Raw genomic sequence first — 13,883 nt, forward strand, 5'->3', positions numbered from 1 at the left:
GGCCTGGAACTGCAAGCCCACTCACACACTTTCATACGCCACAAGAAACCCCCCCTCGTTCGTTCGCCGCTCGGTTTCGTCGCCGGAGCCTAGTGAGTTTCGGGACCTAGTCGGATACCAATAGTCCGTATTAGTCACTGGCTAAAAGAGGGTGATCACGCCTCTTCTTCGGTCCTTACTGGGCCGGTCACTACGTAGAGTATACTCGCCTGTCCGCCGGGGTCGCAGGCCGCGCCGTCGTGCGCTTCTCCCTGAAATGGAAAAAGGTGCCTTGTCGGAACCACACAGCCCCCTCTACAGTCAGGCGGAGTGGATCGGCCCTCCTCCGGGAGATGGACGCTGAAATCAGCGGTGGCCACTCACCACCTCCTCGGGTGGGAATCGATGACCCGATCCGACTGCAGTGGGGGAGGGGAAGAATATAATCCGATTCCCCTTTCTACTTCTGTCCCATCTGGGGTGCCAATGAAACAGGTGGGAAATCAGGAGACGAAAGGCAAATTTTGGTTCCAAACAAGGCAACTTTATTGCTAGCAAGTGAACAGCACCGAGTAGCCTCGGGACACTGTGTGTCATAAATCATCTGACACTTACATTTATACTTCCCTTCTGGGCCTGCGCAATTGGCCCCTTACACGTCACAACTATCATGCGCAGTAAACATTTGTAGTTCTTACAGTACAAAATTGTAGTCCCAGTACGTACACACGTCATAACACTGAAATGATACTGGCAAGAAAAACGAAACTTAGCAGCTTATTCTGTACACACAATACTCCTTTCTAGCACAGGAGATAAGGTGCGGCTCAGGAATGCAGGGGGGTGTCAGCACCCTCCAAGGTCGCCTATTCAGATGGCGTTGCTACGTGCAAGCTGGTCTTGTATAGGCCTTGCAAACTACTGTTACAAGATATATATCTAATAGCCCTGCATTCTGTCTGCACATTAGTAAACAGCAAACTTGTCTTGTTAGTAAACAGTAAAACTGGATAAGGCACAAATGTCCAGTGCAGTAATAAGGTGTGGCCAAACAGCCAAAAGCAGAGGTAGAGTGCATAAGTAAAAGTCCATCAGTAGGCACAAAACATGAGGTTGTCCTGTTGCTCAGTAGTATTCAGGTAGTACCGGCGTTCCACTCCTTCACAACCAGTCACAGAATCTAGGACAAGGTGGAATTGGTGGGTAGAGCCTGAGATCTTTCATTAAAACTTGAGGACCATGGGCCAATTTTAGCAGACAATGGAAAAGGTGCCGGTACTCAGTACCCCCAAGTACCCCCTCAAAAAAGCCCTGTATCTATACTATTTCTTATTTTTTTCCTAATTTTGGTTAAAGGATAAACCTGTATTAACCCCAAGAAGCTTCTTTTGGTTCTTTTTGTTTCTAGTTGTTATTGTTTTAGTAGACTTTACCAGCTGACCAGGGTTCTAAGATACCAGTTGGAGAATTTGTCTGTGTAAGTAGTGCTGGTTCTGTTGGGCTCTGGGACGCAGCACAAAAAGGCACAAACAACAGAATAGCACCATCACAAACAAGAACATCACGTAGACACAGTTCACTACCTTGGTTTAATGATGACTTGAAAAAACGAAAAACCCAGGTGAGAAGACTTGAACGAACATGGAACAAAAGGAAAGATGACTGCTAAGACAATACAAATATACAATTAGACAAGATAAAAGATCATATTACAAATCCAAAATTGGGCCAGAATATAAGGATACACATAAGCTATTCCACTGCGGTTACCACAACCAATACAGATACCCCATCAGCAAATGAATTAGCTACTTCCACGAGAAAATAATCAAGCTACGATCCACCCTACCACTTAACTCAAACGATTAAGAAAAATTCATCAACTGTTTGGACCCTACCACTGATAAATACCCAGCTGACCGAATCTGGACAAACTTTGACTTATTGAAGGAAGAAAACAATCACCCAAGTGATCAACAAATTTACCAAGTTCCATTGCAAATTAGATATATGCCCTAGTTACTTAATAAAAACTGCCCCTCAACGTTTTATAACAGACCTTACCTCCTACCTAAATTACATGCTTCCACACAGATTTTTTCCAATGGACAAAGGTAATATACTACTAACACCTAATCCCGCCTAGCAAGGACTACAGCTCCCAGAGTGCACTCTGAGCCACACAGTAATCCCTCGTAGGAAGGACTACAGCTCCCAGAGTACATTGTGACCCTCCCACACAGTAATCCCTCCTAGGAAGGACTACAGCTCCCAGAGTCCACTATGACCCTTCTAGGAAGGACTACAGCTCCCAGACTGCACTGTGACACTCCCACAGAGTTATCTCTCCTAGGAAGGACTACAGCTCCCAGAGTGCACTTGAAACTCCCACACAGTAATCCCGCCTAGCGAGGACTACAGCTCCCAGAGTGCACTCTGAGCCACACAGTAATCCCTTGTAGGAAGGACTACAGCTCCCAGAGTCCACTATGACCCTTCCACAGAGTAATCCCTCGTAGGAAGGACTACAGATCCCAGAGTATATTGTGACCCTCCCACACAGTAATCCCTCCTAGGAAGGACTACAGCTCCCAGAGTGCACTCTGACACTCCTACACAGTAATGCCTTCGAGGAAGGACTACAGCTCCCAGAGTCCACTATGACCCTTCTAGGAAGGACTACAGCTCCCAGAGTGCACTTGAAACTCCCACACAGTAATCCCGCATAGCAAGGACTACAGCTCCCAGTCCACTATGACCCTTCCACAGAGTAATCCCTTGTAGGAAGGACTACAGCTCCCAGAGTACATTGTGACCCTCCCACACAGTAATCCCTCCTAGGAAGGACTAGAGCTCCCAAAGTGCACTCTGACACTCCTATACAGTAATGCCTTCGAGGAAGGACTACAGCTCCCAGAGTCCACTATGACCCTTCTAGGAAGGACTACAGCTCCCAGAGTGCACTTGAAACTCCCACACAGTAATCCCGCATAGCAAGGACTACAGCTCCCAGAGTCCACTATGACCCTTCCACAGAGTAATCCCTCATAGGAAGGACTACAGATTCCAGAGTACATTGTGACCCTCCCACACAGTAATGCCTCCTAGGAAGGACTACAGTTCCCAGAGTGCACTCTGACCCTCCCACACAGTAATGCCTCCTAGGAAGGACTACAGCTCCCAGAGTGCACTCTGACCCTCCCACACAGTAATGCCTCCTAGGAAGGACTACAGCTCTCAGAGTGCACTGTGACACTCCCACACAGTAATGCCTCCTAGGAAGGACTACAGATCCCAGAGTGCACTCTGACCCTCCCACATAGTAACCGTCCTAGGAAGGACTACAGCTCTCAGAGTGCACTTGAAACTCCTACACAGTAATGCCTTCGAGGAAGGACTACAGCTCCCAGAGTCCACTATGACCCTTCTAGGAAGGACTACAGCTCCCAGAGTGCACTTGAAACTCCCACACAGTAATCCCGCATAGCAAGGACTACAGCTCCCAGTCCACTATGACCCTTCCACAGAGTAATCCCTTGTAGGAAGGACTACAGCTCCCAGAGTACATTGTGACCCTCCCACACAGTAATCCCTCCTAGGAAGGATTAGAGCTCCCAAAGTGCACTCTGACACTCCTACACAGTAATGCCTTCGAGGAAGGACTACAGCTCCCAGAGTCCACTATGACCCTTCTAGGAAGGACTACAGCTCCCAGAGTGCACTTGAAACTCCCACACAGTAATCCCGCATAGCAAGGACTACAGCTCCCAGAGTCCACTATGACCCTTCCACAGAGTAATCCCTCATAGGAAGGACTACAGATTCCAGAGTACATTGTGACACTCCCACACAGTAATGCCTCCTAGGAAGGACTACAGCTCCCAGACTGCACTGTGACACTCCCACAGAGTTATCTCTCCTAGGAAGGACTACAGCTCCCAGAGTGCACTTGAAACTCCCACACAGTAATCCCGCCTAGCGAGGACTACAGCTCCCAGAGTGCACTCTGAGCCACACAGTAATCCCTTGTAGGAAGGACTACAGCTCCCAGAGTCCACTATGACCCTTCCACAGAGTAATCCCTCGTAGGAAGGACTACAGATCCCAGAGTATATTGTGACCCTCCCACACAGTAATCCCTCCTAGGAAGGACTACAGCTCCCAGAGTGCACTCTGACACTCCTACACAGTAATGCCTTCGAGGAAGGACTACAGCTCCCAGAGTCCACTATGATCCTTCTAGGAAGGACTACAGCTCCCAGAGTGCACTTGAAACTCCCACACAGTAATCCCGCATAGCAAGGACTACAGCTCCCAGTCCACTATGACCCTTCCACAGAGTAATCCCTTGTAGGAAGGACTACAGCTCCCAGAGTACATTGTGACCCTCCCACACAGTAATCCCTCCTAGGAAGGACTAGAGCTCCCAAAGTGCACTCTGACACTCCTATACAGTAATGCCTTCGAGGAAGGACTACAGCTCCCAGAGTCCACTATGACCCTTCTAGGAAGGACTACAGCTCCCAGAGTGCACTTGAAACTCCCACACAGTAATCCCGCATAGCAAGGACTACAGCTCCCAGAGTCCACTATGACCCTTCCACAGAGTAATCCCTCATAGGAAGGACTACAGCTCTCAGAGTGCACTGTGACACTCCCACACAGTAATGCCTCCTAGGAAGGACTACAGATCCCAGAGTGCACTCTGACCCTCCCACATAGTAACCGTCCTAGGAAGGACTACAGCTCTCAGAGTGCACTTGAAACTCCTACACAGTAATCCCTCCTAGGAAGGACTACAGCTCCCAGAGTGCACTTTGACCCTCCCACACAGTAATGCCTCCTAGGAAGGACTACAGCTCCCAGAGTCCACTATGACCCTTCTAGGAAGGACTACAGCTCCCAGACTGCACTGTGACACTCCCACAGAGTTATCTCTCCTAGGAAGGACTACAGCTCCCAGAGTGCACTTGAAACTCCCACACAGTAATCCCGCCTAGCAAGGACTACAGCTCCCAGAGTGCACTCTGAGCCACACAGTAATCCCTCGTAGGAAAGACTACAGCTCCCAGAGTCCACTATGACCCTTCCACAGAGTAATCCCTCGTAGGAAGGACTACAGATCCCAGAGTATATTGTGACCCTCCCACACAGTAATCCCTCCTAGGAAGGACTACATCTCTCAGAGTGCACTGGGACTGTTCCACATAGTAATGCATCCTCGTAAGGACTACAACTCCCAGAATGCATTATGACAGTCTTGTACAGTAAACCTTTCTAGGAAGGACTACAGTTCCCAGAGTGCACTCTGACCCTTCTAGGAAGGACTACAGCTCCCAGAGTGCACTGTGACACCCCCACACAGTAATGCCTTCTAGGAAGGACTACAGCTTCCAGAGTGCAGTGTGACACCCCCACACATTAAACCCTTGTAGGATGGACTACATCTCTCAGAGTGCACTGGGACTGTTCCACATAGTAATGTATCCTAGGAAGGACTACAAGTCCCAGAATGCACTATGACACTCTTGCACAGCAAGCCTATCTAGGAAGGACTACAGCTCCCAGAGTGCAGTATAACACTCCCACACAGTAATCCCTCCTAGGAAGGACTACATCTCTCAGGGTGCACTGGGACTGTTCCACATAGTAATGCATCCTCGTAAGGACTACAACTCCCAGAATGCACTATGACAGTCTTGTACAGTAAACCTTTCTAGGAAGGACTACAGTTCCAGAGTGCACTCTGACCCTTCTAGGAAGGACTATAGCTCCCAGAGTGCACTGTGACACCCCCACACAGTAATGCCTTCTAGGAAGGACTACAGCTCCCAGAGTGCAGTGTGATACCCCCACACATTAAACCCTTGTAGGATGGACTACATCTCTCAGAGTGCACTGGGACTGTTCCACATAGTAATGCATCCTAGGAAGGACTACAACTCCCAGAATGCACTATGACACTCTTGCACAGCAAGCCTATCTAGGAAGGACTACAGCTCCCAGAGTGCAGTGTAACACTCCCACGCAGTAATCCCTCCTAGGAAGGACTACAGCTCCCAGAGTGCGATGTGACATTCTTACACAGTAATCCCTCCTAGGAAGGACTACAGCTCCCAGAGTGCCCACACAGTAATGCCTTCTAGGAAGGACTACATCTCTCAGAGTGCACTGGGACTGTTCCACATAGTAATGCATCCTAGTAAGAACTACAACTCCCAGAATGCACTATGACAGTCTTGTACAGTAAACCCTTCTAGGAAGGACCACAGCTCCCAGAGTGCACTGTGACACTCCTACACAGTAATCCCTCCTAGGAAGAACTACAGTTCCCAGAGTGCAGTGTGACACCCCCACACATTAAATCCTTGTAGAATGGACTACATCTCTCAGAGTGCACTGGGTCTGTCCCACATAGTAATGCATCCTAGGAAGGACTACAACTCCCAGAATGCACTATGACACTCTTGCACAGCAAGCCTATCTAGGAAGGACTACAGCTCCCAGAGTGCAGTGTAACACTCCCACGCAGTAATCCCTCCTAGGAAGGACTACAGCTCCCAGAGTGCGATGTGACATTCTTACACAGTAATCCCTCCTAGGAAGGACTACAGCTCCCAGAGTGCCCACACAGTAATGCATCCTAGTAAGGACTACAACTCCCAGAATGCACTATGACAGTCTTGTACAGTAAACCTTTCTAGGAAGGACTACAGTTCCCAGAGTGCACTCTGACCCTTCTAGGAAGGACTACAGCTCCCAGACTGCACTGTGACACCCCCACACAGTAATGCCTTCTAGGAAGGACTGCAGCTCCCAGAGTGCAGTGTGACACCCCCACACATAAAACCCTTTTTAGGATGGACTACATCTCTCAGAGTGCACTGGGACTGTTCCACATAGTAATGCATCCTAGTAAGGACTACAACTCCCAGAATGCACTATGACAGTCTTGTACAGTAAACCTTTCTAGGAAGGACTACAGCTCCCAGAGTGCGGTGTGACACCCCCACACATTAAACCCTTGTAGGATGGACTACATCTCTCAGAGTGCACTGGGACTGTTCCACATAGTAATGCATCCTAGGAAGGACTACAGCTCCCAGAGTGCACTTGACCCTCCCACACAGTAATGCCTTCTAGGAAAGACTACAGCTCCCAGAGTGCAGTGTGACACCCCCACACATTAAACCCGTAGTAGGATGGACTACATCTCTCAGAGTGCACTGGGACTGTTCCACATAGTAATGCATCCTAGGAAGGACTACAACTCCCAGAATGCACTATGACACTCTTGTACAGCAAGCCTATCTAGGAAGGACTACAGCTCCCAGAGTGCAGTGTAACACTCCCACGCAGTAATCCCTCCTAGTAAGGACTACAGCTCCCAGAGTGCGATGTGACATTCTTACACAGTAATCCCTGCTAGGAAGGACTACAGCTCCCAGAGTGCACTTTGACACTCCTACACAGTAATCCCTCCTTGGAAGGACTACAGCTCCCAGAGTGCACTGGGTCTGTTCCACATAGTAATGCATCCTAGTAAGGACTACAACTCCCAGAATGCACTATGACAGTCTTGTACAGTAAACCTTTCTAGGAAGGACTACAGTTCCCAGAGTGCACTGTGACACTCCCACACAGTAATCCCTTCTAGGAAGGACTACAGCTCCCAGAGTGCAGTGTGACACCCCCACACATTAAACCCTTGTAGGATGGACTACATCTCTCAGAGTGCACTGGGACTGTTCCCCATAGTAATGCATTCTAGTAAGGACTACAACTCCCAGAGTGCGATGTGACTAGGGGAGGGACAGTGTGAGAGTCAGCCAATAGGAGCCAGGATCTGCTAAGAGGCACGAATTTGGACCAATGAGGTGGCAGGAGGAGTGGAACAAAGAAGAAAAAAAGTTTTACAGTGCAGCAGAGGCACAAGAAGGCAATCTGCAGACAATGGAGATTGCAAGCATGGCTTGAGGGGAGAAATCAGACTCATGCAGAGGGACATGCTCGGGCAGGCTGGATGAGAATAAGATCCAATCAAGACAAGAAGAGGCAGCTGATGAGCTCCAGATGAAGAGAGAGCTGGTGAGTCCTGAAGAAATACGGGCACTCAGGCAGAGAGAGCAGCAGAGGGGAAAGAGAAGGGGGTCTGGAGTGTGTTGGGAGCAGTGCAGAGCTGCATCCCTCTGTGTGAGTGTTTGCCTGTCCAGAGAGGAGAAAGCCGGCTGTGAGTCTGTCCTGTAAAGAAGAGGCTTATGGGAAGCAGCCCCACAAGAAGAGACAGAGAGACTGCCCCCCTCCCTTGCACTGAGTGCCCAGACAAGAAAAGAAACTGTGCTTTTTGAGTGCCTGCCTCAGGAGGGATCTAGCCCAGAAGCTTGCTGGTTTGAGCATCCACAAAGAGAGAGAGAAGAGGCATCCCCCGGCACTGAGTGGTCAGACTAAAAGTGAACACTGTGTTTCTCTTGTTTATGCCTGCCTCCGGGGATCCAGACAAAAGCCTGCCTTGGGGAACAGCTGCCATGCCTATGCCTTGAGTCCTGTGAGTGCCTGCCTCTAGGGGAGTTAGTGTAGCCGTCCATCAGTGAGATTTGGGGTGGTTGTAGAACAAAACAAAAAGGGGTCATGTTTTGGGTGGTTTAGATAGAAATTTTCCCCGCTTATCTGTTTTATTTGCATCTAGTTAGTCCACAAGTTCCTTGCCAAAGAAACTACTGATTGAGGTTAGCGCATACACCGAGCGCAGAAAGTCAGGGTTTTCCTTTTTGAGTTTTTTTTGAGTCAGAGCAGTAGGGGTCCCTGGACCAGTGGACTGACCTCCCCAACCGAAGAGGCGTGGAAGTGAAGAAGACTAAGGTACCCAACGCAAGAAAGCAGCGATGCTAGCGAAGATTTGATATACCGGTAATATTATTGTGTGCGCACAAATTGAAAACTATATATATCAGATCTGAGTACACTAATTAGTGCTGTGTACATGTGTGGGATGTTTTGGGTTACTGCAGATGTGGAGTTGGGGTCTTGATAGCTGTGATCCTTGGTGACTGTAATCGTAGTTTTAAAATTGTTATTGCCTTTATTTCCTTTGTGACTTATTTCAAAGCATTTAACATCTTGCACTAATTTTATTTAATACCATCAACCTGTAAAAATTGGTACCAACATTTAAGAAACATAACCAACAAGTGTTTCTATTTACTTTACCCTCTATCCCTTTTACCCTTTAATAAAACCTTTAATATTTTTTCTTGCTAAATCCCTTGGTTGTGTGGAGTTTATTTGGGAACCCTATTTAAAACTGTGACACTCATGTATTTATTTCTTCCATTATTCATATTCACCTGCTCCACGACTAGGGGGTTTACACTCGCTCTCTCTCTCCCTCTGACTGTCACTTTCTGCTTCCTGACACACATGCTCTGTCCTATACAAACTATGACCCTTCTAGGAAGGACTACAGCTCCCAGAGTGCACTGTGACACTCCCACACAGTAATCCCTCCTAGGAAGGACTACAGCTCCCAGAGTGCACTGGGTCTGTCCCACATAGTAATGCATCCTAGGAAGGACTACAACTCCCAGAATGCACTTGACACTCTTGCACAGCAAGCCCATCTAGGAAGGACTACAGCTCCCAGAGTGCAGTGTAACACTCCCACACAGTAATCCCTCCTAGGAAGGACTACTGCTCCCAGAGTGCACTATGACCCTTCTAGGAAGGACAACAGCTCCGAGAGTGCAGAGTGACACTCCCACACATTAAACCCTTCTAGGAAGGACTACATCTCTCAGAGTGCACTGGGTCTGTCCCACATAGTAATGCATCCTCGTAAGGACTACAACTCCCAGAATGCACTATGACAGTCTTGTACAGTAAACCTTTCTAGGAAGGACTACAGCTCCCAGAGTGCAGTGTGACACCCCCACACAGTAATGCCTTCTAGGAAGGATTCCAGCTCCCAGCGTGCAGTGTGACACCCCACACATTAAACCCTTGTAGGATGGACTACATCTCTCAGAGTGCACTGGGTCTGTCCCACATAGTAATGCATCCTAGGAAGGACTACAACTCCCAGAATGCACTATGACACTCTTGCACAGCAAGCCTATCTAGGAAGGACTACAGCTCCCAGAGTGCAGTGTAACACTCCCACACAGTAATCCCTCCTAGGATGGACTACATCTCTCAGAGTGCACTGGGTCTGTCCCACATAGTAATGCATCCTAGGAAGGGCTACAACTCCCAGAGTGCACTGTGACACCCCAACACATTAAACCCTCGTAGGATGGACTACAGCTCCCAGAGTGCACTGTGACATTCCTACACAGTAATCCCTCCTAGGAAGGACTACAGCTCCCAGAGTGCACTGGGTCTGTCCCACATAGTAATGCATCCTAGGAAGGACTACAACTCCCAGAGTGCACTCTGACCCTCCCACACAGTAATCCCTCCTAGGAAGGACTACAACTCCCAGAATGCACTATGACACTCTTGCATAGCAAGCCCTCCTAGGAAGGACTACTGCTCCCAGAGTGCAGTGTAACACTCCCACACAGTAATCCCTCCTAGGAAGGACTAGAGCTCCCAGAGTGCGCTGTGACACTCCTACACAGTAATCCCTCCTAGGAAGGACTATAGCTCCCAGACTGCACTGTGAAACTCCCACACAGTAATGACTTCTAGGAAGGACTACAGCTCCCAGAATGTACTACGACACTGTCACACAGTAAGCCTTTCCAGGAAGGACTACAGCTCCCAGAGTGCGATGTGACACACCCACTCTGTCCTACACAAACTGAGTTTTCTTCTTCTGCCAGTCAGGGGTGAAAATGTGCAGCCCAGTTCACTAGCCTCTTCTGAGTCCTCCTTGATCCTGTAAATGAATCATGAAATAACACAACATTAGCCCAGTCTCATTTGCAAATCCTTCACACAGGGCCGTGCCAACACGGTAAGCGGGGTAAGCACCGCAGGGGGGCGCCTACCTTCAAGGGCGCCGCTGCGGTGCTGCCCCGCCATACCGCTCCCGCTGCTCCCAGCCTCCCATCCTACCTTTAAAAAAATATTGTGAAGTGTCGTTGCAGGCAGCACCTTGCGTCTGCCCTGGTGCTTGTAAAAGAAGTAAATCTCTTCTCCTCCTCGTCGGGCCTCTCTGTGTCCCGCCCTCCTCTGAGGTAACTTCCTATTTCCGCGAGGGCGGGACACAGTGAGGCCCGATGACGACGAGAAGAGATTTACTCTCTCCGGCTGTCTGGCTGAGGTGGTGTCTCGAGCTCCGGGCGGAGGCGGGACGAGAAGAGCTGCAGAGCCCGGTACCGGGGGTGAGTGAATGAGCGAACGAGCAAGCGAGCTTAAGTTCCGACCATCCCCCCTCCTGCGCCCCTCACTCCCCTGGTGGGAGAGGCAGCCTCGGAGCGGGGCTGAGGGCAGCTCCTGGCCAGCTGATCGGCCCTGAATTTACCATTCAGGGAAGGGGAGGAGCTGCGGGATTTCAGCTCAAGGTGAACTGGCAGCCGTTCCCGTTATGATTTATTATCTTTTCGCTGAGAGACCACCCCTGACCCCGCAGGATGTGCTACTTCCGCTTCTTGTGCCTGTCAGACATGGCTCTGTCCACTGCAGGTTACCTTCAGTACTAACTAGAATTACATAAGTACATAAGTGCATAAGTATTGCCATACTGGGAAAGACCAAAGGTCCATCAAACCCAGCATCCTGTTTCCAACAGTGGCCAACCCAGGTCAAGGGCACCTGGCACGCTCCCCAAACGTAAAAACATTCCAGACAAGTTATACCTAAAAAATGCGGAATTTTTCCAAGTCCATTTAATAGCGGTCTATGGACTTGTCCTTTAGGAATCTATCTAACCCCTTTTTAAACTCCGTCAAGCTTGTCAAGTTCTAATTGCGACCCGCTGCTCCAATCCGGAACATAATCTCCTAATGTTGCGTGATGTCTATGGTACAAGTGCAATTCCGGATCCTTAGGATGTTGCTGCTGTATTTATTTATGGCAAATTCTGTGGTGCACACATGAAGAACATTTTTTTGTAAACACAGCACGGGAGAAATGCCTTAGAAATATATACTATGTACTATATACTATGTATATAGTATGTAAACAGCTTTGGTTGTACTATAGAAAGGGAGTATGTCAAATGTGCTTTACCTTTCTATTATTATTCCTTCATTTGTGCATATTGTAAAGATGAGGCTCCTGTGAGGATGAGGAAGCTCCCACCTCAGGCTCCCAGGTCCCTCTCTCACTCCGGGTGAGCTGGTTCACAATATGCAGATTGTATGCAAATTAATGTCCTACCCCTTTCCACTCGGGGTGACCTGCTTCTCACAAAGGCAAACAGAGTCAGGTCTTAACAACAGGATTTCTTCCATACAAATCTTTATTCCAGCCTCTGGGGCACACTTCTTTAAGCTTCAAACACTTTCACAAGCTTATACAGTTCTTCCAGCTTAGTGCAATCTTCCATTTTAAACATTTCTTCTTGCACATTTCATTACCCATAGATTTCTTCCCCCTGAGCCCTCCCTCACAGGCATTTGGGCTCAGTACTACCCCAGTCCCCGGACACACAATCTCTTCAGCTGGAACACACAGTACCTCTTCATTGGTCTAGACACACAGACTTTTACTCTTGATACTCCAGGGCCATCTTACCCCAGCCAGCTTCCTTCTTGTGGAACACCCAGTTCTACCACCAGTCAAAGGGCACAGCCAGCACTTCTCATGGGGGAGTACTCTGCTTCAGATACCAGCCCCTAGCTCTCCTCTACAGCAGCTAGGTTTCCTTTTCCTCCTCTTGCTCACAACTCAGGAGGGTAGATAAATGGTTAATTGCCCCAACAGGACCCAGCCCATAACCTGCTGCACCTGTTTCTATCCCCAGGACTCTCCCCGGTCCTAGCGACCTCCTGCCATATATCCCACTGCTGGCTCCCTTTTTCAACTCACCTAGCCCTTCTCCCTGGACATTTTAGGGGGGCCAGCGCCCTCTAGGGGCCTAACCAGGGTAGGACAGCCTCTTCCTTATCACAATATACAGGAGATGATAGTTGTTAGCACAGATCATTGCAGCTTTGGGGTATTTTAAGTTTATCATGGTTTTGATATACTGTCTATTTGTGGTACAACCAAGGCTGTTTACATTTATTATACGCAGGTACTTTCCCTACTGAGATTACGATCTAAGTTCTGGACCTGGGGAGATGGGGGGTTAAATGACTTGCTCAGAGTTAGAAAGAAGCTGCAATGGGAACTGAGCACAGTTCACCGGGTTCTCAGCCTACTGCAATAACCATTAGCCTACTCTTTCACTCTGGAGGTAGCCTAGCAGATAAGGAGTAAATACATACGTGCATACATACATCAGTTACATCTAGTACTTCTACTGTCACGCCAAGCCTCATCTCTGGCCATCTTCAAATCTAAGCTAAAAACCCACCTCTTCGATGCTGCTTTTAACTCCTAAACCTAACTCTTCAACTGTCCCCTATCCCTGATATGTCCTGTCTGTCCTAACCCTTATCCCTTACTTGTCCTGTCTATCTGTCTGTCATAATTAGATTGTAAGCTCTATCGAGCAGGGACTGTCTCTCCATGTTCAAGTGTGAAGCGCTGCGTACGTCCGGTAGCGCTATAGAAATGATAAGTAGTAGTACTTCTTTTACAAGCAGGGCAGACAGTGAATGGAAGGGGGAGAGAGAGAGAGGGCAGACAGAAAGATGGTGGATGGAAGGGGCAGAGATAGAGGACAGATGTAGATGGAAGGGGCAGGGAGAGAGGGCAGGCATTGAATGGAGGGGACAGCAGAGAGGGCAGACACTGGATGGCAGAGAGAGACCGAAGACAGATGCGGGATGGAAGGAAGACAGTGAAAACAAGGA

Source organism: Microcaecilia unicolor, unplaced genomic scaffold, assembly GCF_901765095.1.
Source record: "Microcaecilia unicolor unplaced genomic scaffold, aMicUni1.1, whole genome shotgun sequence".
Lineage (NCBI taxonomy): Eukaryota > Metazoa > Chordata > Amphibia > Gymnophiona > Siphonopidae > Microcaecilia > Microcaecilia unicolor.